At 41.8% G+C, this 9,346-nt stretch overlaps 1 non-coding gene across 1 annotated transcript; it reads left to right on the plus strand.

The window, feature by feature from the left end:
• The first annotated feature begins 8,913 nt into the window (after window positions 1–8,913).
• LOC130952701 (small nucleolar RNA R71) lies at window positions 8,914–9,021 on the plus strand. The gene has a single exon (XR_009074878.1). It is a non-coding gene; the product is annotated as a small nucleolar RNA R71 (small nucleolar RNA).
• Window positions 9,022–9,346: the final 325 nt, after the last annotated feature.

Consider the following 9,346-nt stretch of genomic DNA (forward strand, 5'->3'; position numbering starts at 1 on the left):
AAGGAAATTTGAAAAGATTTTAAAAAAATTTAAAAAGGGTGAGTTTTTGAAGAGATTTGAGATTATTTGAAATAGATTTGAAGAATGGTTTGATTTGTGAAGATTGAAAGTGAATGATGAAGTTGAAGTGCATTTATGTAGAAAAGATTGGTAAGAAAAGGAAGTTTGAAAAAAAATTGAGTTAAAACGAAAAAGTGGTCCCCCCACCAAGCTGGCGTTAAACGCCCAGAATGGCACCCATTCTGGCGTTTAACGCCCAATTGTTACCCTCTTTGGGCGTTTAACGCCCATCCAGGTACCCTGGCTGGCGTTAACGCCAGAAACCTTCCTCACTGGGGCGTTTTTCTGAACGCCCATGATGCTGCACACCTGGCGTTAAACGCCCAGAATGGTGCCCATTCTGGCGTTTAACGCCCAGAAAGGTACCATTCCTGGCGTTAAACGCCCAGATGGTGCCCATTCTGGCGTTTCGCCCAAAATGCCCCTTACTGGCGTTTTTTTTTTTTTTTTTCGCCAGTAAGCTCATTTTCTCTGCTTTTTGAGCTGAATCCTTCTGTAACTCTGTGAATTCCTTCATTTTTGATACTTGCCTCTGTAAGAACTAATCATACAACTTTCTAATGACTGGGTTGCCTCCCAGCAGCGCTTCTTTACTGTCTTTAGCTGGACTTTCACTGAGAATCACTCAAGTCTCAGTGTTGAGCATTCCTGCTCAAATTTCCTTCAAGATAGTGCTTGATCCTCTGTCCATTAACAATGAACTTACTGTCAGAATCAATATCCTGAAGCTCAACATATCCATATGGTGACACTTTTGTATCACATATGGACCCCTCCAACGGGATTTGAGTTTTCCTGGAAACAGTCTGAGCCTAGAGTTGAAGAGCAGAACTTTTTGTCCTGGCTCAAAGACTCTGTTTGACAATCTCTTGTCATGCCATTTCTTTGCCTTTTCCTTATAGATTTTAGCATTTTTCAAAGGCATTGAGTCTGAACTCCCTCTAGCTCATTTAGCTGGAGCAGTCTTTTCTCACCAGCTAACTGTGCATCCATGTTTAGGAATCTGGTTGCCCAGTAGGCTTTATGTTCCAGTTCCACAGGCAATGGCAGGCCTTCCCATACACCAATTGGTATGGAGGTGCCTATAGGAGTCTTGAAGCTGTTTCTGTATGCCCACAGAGCATCATCCAAGCTCTTTGCCCAATCCTTTCTTCTTCGGGACATCACAGTCCGTTCTAGGATTCTTTTTAGTTCTCTGTTAGAGACCTCAGCTTGCCCATTTGTCTGTGGATGATATGGAGTTGCCACTTTATGGCTGATTCCATATCTAACCATAGCAGAGTATAGCTGTTTATTGATGAAATGAGTGCCTCCATCACTGATTAGCACTCTGGGGACGCCAAACCTGCTGAAAATGTTTTTTCTGGAGGAATTTCAGCACAGTCTTGGTATCATTAGTGGGTGTAGCAATTGCTTCTACCCACTTGGATACATAGTCCCACTGCCACCAGAAATGTAAGTGTTTGTATGATGGTGGGAATGGCCCCATGAAGTCAATTCCCCATACATCACAGCTCTATCTCTAATATCCCTTGTTGAGCATGGCATATCCGTGAGGCAGGTTACCAGCTCTTTGGCAACTGTCACAGTTACGCACAAACTCTCGGAATCTTTATAGAGAGTAGGCCAGTAGAAGCCGCACTGGAGAACTTTAGTGGCTGTCGCTCACTTCCAAAATGTCCTCCATACTGTGATCCATGGCAGTGCCATAGGATCTTTCGTGCTTCTTCTCTGGGTACACACCTGCGGATCACTCCGTCAGCACATCTCTTAAGAGATATGGTTCATCCCAAAGGTAGTACTTGGCATCTGAAATTAGTTTCTTTCTCTGCACATGACTGTACTCTTTGGTATGAACCTCACAGCTTTATAGTTTGCAATCTGCAAACCATGGAGCTTCCTGATGGCAAAGAGTTGCTCATCTGGGAAAGTCTCAGATCTCAGTAGAAGGGAGGTACGCCCCAACTACTGGCTCTATTCTGGACAGATGATCAGCTACCTGATTCTCTGTCCCTTTTCTGTCTCTTATTTCTATATCAAACTCTTGCAGAAGCAACACCCATCTGATAAGCCTGGGTTTTGAATCCTGCTTTGTGAGTAAGTATTTAAGAGCAGCATGGTCATGTACACAATCACCTTTGACCCCCACTAAGTGGATCTAAACTTGTCAATGGCATAGACCACTGCAAGTAATTCTTTTTTCTTGTTGTGTAGTTCTTCTGTGCATCATTAGAACACGACTAGCATAATAATGACATGCAGAAGTTTATTATGCCTCGCCCCAACACTGCACCAATGGCATGATCACTGGCATCACACATTAGTTCAAATGGTAATGCCCAATCTGGTGCAGATTACTGGTGCTGTGACCAACTTAGCTTTCAGGGTCTCAAATGCCTGCAGACACTGTGTATCAAACACAAATGTGTCAGCAGCTAACAGGTTACTCAGAGGTTTAGCAATTTTCGAAAAATCCTTAATAAACCTTCTGTAGAATCCTGCATGCCCCAGAAAGCTTCTGATTGCCTTACATTGGCAGGTGGTGGTAATTTTTCAATTACCTCTACCTTTGCCTTATCCACCTCTATTCCCCTGCTTGAAATTTTGTGCCCAAGGACAATTCCTTCAGTCACCATAAAGTGACATTTCTCCCATTTTAAAACCAGGTTAGTCTCTTGGCATCTTTTCAGGACAGTGATAAGTGGTTAAGACAGGAGCTAAATGAGTCTCCATATACTGAAAAGTCATCCATGAAGACTTCCAGAAATTTCTCTACCATATCTGAGAAGATAGAGAGCATGCACCTCTGAAAGGTTGCAGGTGCATTGCACAGACCAAAAGGCATTCTCCTGTAGGCAAACACGCCTGAAGGCAGGTGAATGCTGTTTTCTCTTGGTCCTGAGGGTCTACTGCAATTTGGTTGTAGCCTGAATAGCCATCCAAAAAGCAGTAGTAATCATGACCAGCTAGTCTTTCTAGCATTTGGTCTATGAATGGTAAAGGAAAATGATCCTTTCTGGTGGCTGTATTGAGTCTTCTGTAGTCAATACACATGCGCCACCCTGTGACTGTCCTTGTAGGAACCAGTTCATTTTTTCATTATGACCACTGTCATGCCTCCCTTTTTGGGAACAACTTGGACAGGCTCACCCAGGGGCTATCAGAGATAGGATAAATAATCCCAGCCTCTAGTAATTTAGTGACCTCTTTCTGCACCACCTCCTTCATGGCAGGATTAGCCTCCTTTGTGGTTGAACTGGTTTGGCATTATCCTCCATAGGATCTTGTGCATGCATCTGGCTGGGCTAATGCCCTTAAGATCACTTATGGACCCCCAGAGCTGTCTTGTGTGTCCTTAGCACTTTAATTAGTGCTTCCTCTTCTGTGAATTTAAGGCAGAGCTTATAATCACTGGAAAAGTGTCACCCTCTCCCAGAAATGCATATTTCAGGGATGATGGTAATGGTTTGAGTTCAGGCTTAGGAGGCTTATCTTCCTCCTGAGGAATTTTCGAAAATTCCTTGCCTCCTCTGGCGCTTCCTGATCAGTTTGAGCATCTTTGAAGATGTCCTCAAGCTCTGATTCTAGGCTTTCAGCCATATTGATCTCTTCTACCAGAGAGTCAATAATGTCAGCGCCCATGCAGTCCTCTGGGGTGTCTGGATGCTGCATTGCTTTTTACAGCATTCAACTTGAACTCATCCTCATGACTCTCAAGGTCACTTCTCCCTTTTGTACATCAATGAGAGTTCGTCCAGTTGCTAGGAAAGGTCTTCCTAGAATGAGAGTTGCATTTTTATGCTCCTCCATTTCCAGCACCACAAAGTCAGTTGGAAAGGCAAATGGTCCAACCTTGACAATCATGTCCTCTATTATGCCTGATGGGTGTTTAATGGAACCATCAGCAAGTTGAGGCATATCCTGGTTGGTTTGACTTCTCCAATCAACCCAAGCTTTCTGATAGTGGATGCAGGTATTAAATTAATACTTGCTCCAAGATCACATAAGGCCACCCTGGTGTAAGTGCCTTCCAATGTGCATGGTATCAGAAAGCTTCCAGGATCTTGAAGCTTTTCTGGTAAGCTTTTTAGAATGACTGCACTGCATTCTTCAGTGAGAAACACTTTTTCAGTTTCTCTCCAATCCTTCTTATGACTTAAGATCTCTTTCATGAACTTAGCATAAGAAGTATTTGCTCAAGTGCCTCTGCAAAAGGAATCTTTATTTCAAGAGTCCTTAAATAGTCTGCAAAGCGGGCAAATTGCTTATCCTGTTCCGCTTTGCGGAGTTTTCTGAGGATAAGGCATTTTGGCTTGATATTCTTCACCTTAGATGCTGCAGTTTATTCCTTACAGAAATGGTTGAAGAAGCCTTGTTAGGGGAGTAATCATCAGACCCTCAGGTGCCTGATTCTCCTTGGCGTTTGAACGCCAGGATTGGGAGGAATTTGGGCGTTAAACGCCAGCTTTTTCCCCCTTTTCTGGCGTTTTGAACGCCAGAACTGGGCAAGGAATGGGCGTTTAACGCCAAGTTCCCTTCCCTTTCTGGCGTTTGAACGCCAATATTCCTCTCTGGGCTCTCAATGTCCTCAGAGGATTTTGAACATGGCTTGGTCATCCTCTGTCAACTGTTCCTTAATTGACTTCTTGCTCTTTTGAGCAGTGGCTTTCAGTGTTTTCCCACTCCTCAGTTGAACTGCTTGACATTCTTCTGTTATTTGTTTAGATATTTGCTGTTTTGCTTGATTCAACTGCAGTTCTATGCTCTTGTTAGCAACCTTAGTATCATGGAGCATTTCTTTTTAAATTCTGCTAACTGTTCTGTCATCAGGAGCAATTGTTGATTGAGCTCATTCATCTGTTCCTGAGGATAGGATCAGTGACTAATGCCATGGCCCCTCCTTTGGAACAAACTCATGCTAGAATACAAGTATTGGTTTCTAGCAACAGTGTCTATAAGCTCTTGAGCTTCTTCAATTGTCTTTCTCATGTGTATAGATCCACCAGCTGAGTGGTCTAAAGACATCTGAGCTTTTTCTGTAAGCCCATAGAAAATGTCTAACTGTACCCACTCTGAAAACATTTCAGAGGGACATTTTCTTAGCATACCTCTATACCTCTCCCAGGCATCATAAAGAGATTCATTATCCTCTTGTTTAAAGCCTTGGATGTCCAGCCTTAGCTGTGTCATCCTTTTTGGAGGGTAAAAATGATTCAGGAATTTTTCTGATAACTGTTTCCATGTCTTTATGCTTGCTGTAGGTTGGTTATTTAACCACCTTTTTGCTTGATCTTTTACAGCAAATGGAAACAGTAACAGTCTGTAGACATCCTGATCTACCTCTTTATCATGTATTGTGTCAGCAATTTGTAAGAACTGTGCCAGAAACTCAGTAGGTTCTTCCTCTGGAAGACCGGAATACTGGCAATTTTGCTGCACTATGATAATGAGTTGAGGGTTTAGCTCAAAGCTGCTTGCTTTGATGGGAGGTATACAGATGCTACTCCCATATGCAGCTGTACTGGGGTTGGCATAGGACCCCAGAGTCCTTTTGGACTGGTTAATTCCACTTGAGTCCATAATAGACAAAAGGGAAATGAGAATAATTGCAAAGAGATGAATTTTGTTTATTTTTATTTTTATTTTGAAATAACCGAAAAAAAAAAAATTAAAATAAAAAGAAATTTAAAATAAAAATTTCGAAAATTAAAAGGGAAATAAAATAAAATTTCGAAAATAAAAAATAAAATAAGATCAGAGCAAGTTGAGAACTGAATCAATTAGTAAAGAAAAAGATTTTGAAGACAGCAATTAAGAAGATATGATTGAAAAATTTTTATGAAAAAGATTTGATTTTTAAAAAGAGGAAAGAGAAAAACACAAAAAGACACCAAACTTAAAATTTTAGAAAATCAAAAAGGGACTAAGAACAAGAAAATTTCGAAAATTTAAAAGAAAAACAAAAAGCATGCAATTGACACCAAACTTAGAATATGAACTAGACTCAACTAAAAGACTCTAAACCACCAAAAAGAAAACAGTCCTAATCTAAGCAACAAAATGAACCGTTAGTTGTCCAAACTCGAACAATCCCCGGCAACGGCGCCAAAAACTTGGTGCACGAAATTGCAATAACACTTTTGCAATCCCGCACAACTAACCAGCAAGTGCACTGGGTCGTCCAAGTAATACCTTGCGTGAGCAAGGGTCGATCCCACGGAGATTGTCGGCTTGAAGCAAGCTATGGTTATCTTGTAAATCTTAGTTAGGAGATTAGAAAGTATCAGGATTGATTGTAAGAAGCAAAAGAACATGTAATAGTTACTTGTACTGCAGTAATGGAGAATGGGTTGAGGTTTGGAGATGCTCCATCTTCCGAATCTCTGCTTTCCTACTGTCTTCTTCATCAAACACCATGTCTCCTTCCATGGCAAGCTCGTGTAGGGTCTCACTGTTGTCAGCAGCTACCTCCCATCCGCGCAGTGAAAGCTAATGCAGAGCACTCTGTCACAGTGCCGCCAATCACCGGTTTGGTTCCCTCCTCTACCGGAATAGAATCACTCTTTTGCGTCTGTCACTAACGCCCAGTAGATTACAGGTTTGAAGCACGTCACAGTCATTCAATCATTGAATCCTACTCAGAATACCACAGACAAGGTTTAGACCTTCCGGATTCTCTTGAATGCTGCCATCAGTCCTGCCTATACCACGAAGACTCCGAAGAATCCAAGAGATAACTACTCAATCTAAGACAGAACAGAGGTGCTTGTCAGGCACGTGTTCATGGTTGAGAATGATGATGATTGTCACGGATCATCACATTCATCCGGATTAAGAACAAGTGTTATCTTAGAATGGAAGCAAGCATGATTGAATAAGAAACAGTAGTAATTGCATTAATCCATCAAGACACAGCAGAGCTCCTCACCCCCAACCATGGGGTTTAGAGACTCATACTGTGGAAGAAACGTGTACAATGTCTTCGAGTAGTATTCGGTGCTGATTACAATGTAAAAAGGTCCTATATGTAGTAAACTAGTCTCCTAAGGTTTACAGAAATGAGTAAATGACAGAAAAATCCTCTTCCTGGCCCACTTGGTGTGTGCTTGGGCTGAGCAATCAAGGAAATTCGTGTAGAGACCTTTTCTGGAGTTAAACGCCAGCTTTGGTGCCAGTTTGGGCGTTTAACTCCAACTTTTAATCCAGTTCCGGCGTTTAACGCTGGAATTTCTGAGGCCGGATTGCAACGCGGGTTTGGGCCATCAAATCTTGGACAAAGATGGACTATTATATATTGCTGGAAAGCCCTGGATGTCTACTTTCCAACACCGTTGAGAGCGCGCCAATTGGGCTTCTGTAGCTCCAGAAAATCCACTTCGAGTGCAGGGAGGTCAGAATCCAACAGCATCTGCAGTCCTTTTCAGTCTCTGGATCAGATTTTTGCTCAGAACCTCCAATTTCAGTCAGAAAATACCTGAAATCACAGAAAAACACACAAACTCATAGTAAAGTCCAGAAAAGTGAATTTTAATTAAAAATTAATAAAAATATACTAAAAACTAACTAAAAGATACTAAAAACATACTAAAAACAATGCCAAAAAGTATACAAATTATCCGCTCATCACTTCTCCATTACAGAGAGAGGCATGAGGTTTATACTTGACCCTAAGTCACACAGAGCCTTCTTAAAGGTCATGGTGCCTATGGTACAAGGTATTGTGAACTTCCCAGGGTCCTGTCTCTTTTGAGGTAATTTCTGCCCAGTCAAGTCATCCAGTTCTTTGGTGAGCAAAGGGGGTTCATCCTCCCAAGTCTCATTACCAAATAACTTGTCATTTAACTTCATGATTGCTCCAAGGTATTTAGCAACTTGCTCTTCAGTGACATATTCGTCCTCTTCAGAGAAAGAATACTCATTAGAGCTCATGAAAGGCAGAAGTAAATCCAATGGAATCTCTATGGTCTCAGTGTGAGCCTCAGATTCCCATGGTTCCTCATTAGGGAACTCATTGGAGGCCAATGGACGTCCATTGAGGTCCTCCTCAGTGGCGATCACTACCTCTTCCTCCTCTCCAAGTTTGGCCATGTGGGTCATGTTAATGGCCTTGCATTCTCCTTTTGGATTCTCTTCTGTATTTCTTGGAAGAGTACTAGAAGGGAGTTCAGTAATTTTCTTGCTCAGCTGTCCCACTTGTGCCTCCAAGTTTCTAATAGAAGACCTTGTTTCAGTCATGAAACTTTGAGTGCTTTTGATTAGATCAGAGACCATGGTTGCTAAGTCAGAGTGGCTCTGCTTAGAATTCTCTGTCTGTTGCTGAGAAGATTGTGGAAAAGGCTTGCCATTGCTAAACCTGTTTCTTCCACCATTATTGTTGTTGAAACCTTGTTGAGGTCTCTGTTGATCCTTCCATGAGAGATTTGGATGATTTCTCCATGAAGAATTATAGGTGTTTCCATAGGGTTCTCCCATGTAATTCACCTCTTCTATTGAAGGGTTCTCAAGATCATAAGCTTCTTCAGATGAAGCATCCTTAGTACTACCTGGTGCAGCTTGCATTCCAGACAGACTTTGAAAAATCATATTGACTTGCTGAGTCAATATTTTGTTCTGAGCCAATATGGCATTCAGAGTATCAATCTCAAGAACTCCTTTCTTCTGATTCGTCCCATTGTTCACAGGATTCCTTTCAGAAGTGTACATGAATTGGTTATTTGCAACCATTTCAATTAGTTCTTGAGCTTCTGCAGGCGTCTTCTTCAGATGAAGAGATCCTCTAGCAGAGCTATCTAATGACATCTTGGACAGTTCAGACAGACCATCATAGAAGATACCTATGATGCTCCATTCAGAAAGCATGTCAGAAGGACACTTTCTGATCAATTGTTTGTATCTTTCCCAAGCTTCATAGAGGGATTCACCTTCCTTCTGTCTGAAGGTTTGGACTTCCACTCTAAGCTTACTCAATTTTTGAGGTGGAAAGAACTTTGCCAAGAAGGCATTGACTAGCTTTTCCCAAGAGTTTAGGCTTTCTTTAGGTTGTGAGTCCAACCATATCCTAGCTCTGTCTCTTACAGCAAAAGGGAATAGCATAAGTCTGTAGACTTCAGGGTCAACCCCATTAGTCTTGACAGTGTCACCGATTTGCAAGAATTCAGCTAAAAACTGATGAGGATCTTCCAATGGAAGTCCATGGAACTTGCAATTCTGTTGCATTAGAGAAACTAATTGAGGCTTAAGCTCAAAGTTGTTTGCTCCAATGGTAGGGATAGAGATGCTTCTCCCA

The sequence above is a fragment of the Arachis stenosperma genome, chromosome 9, assembly GCF_014773155.1.
Source record: "Arachis stenosperma cultivar V10309 chromosome 9, arast.V10309.gnm1.PFL2, whole genome shotgun sequence".
Classification (NCBI taxonomy): domain Eukaryota; kingdom Viridiplantae; phylum Streptophyta; class Magnoliopsida; order Fabales; family Fabaceae; genus Arachis; species Arachis stenosperma.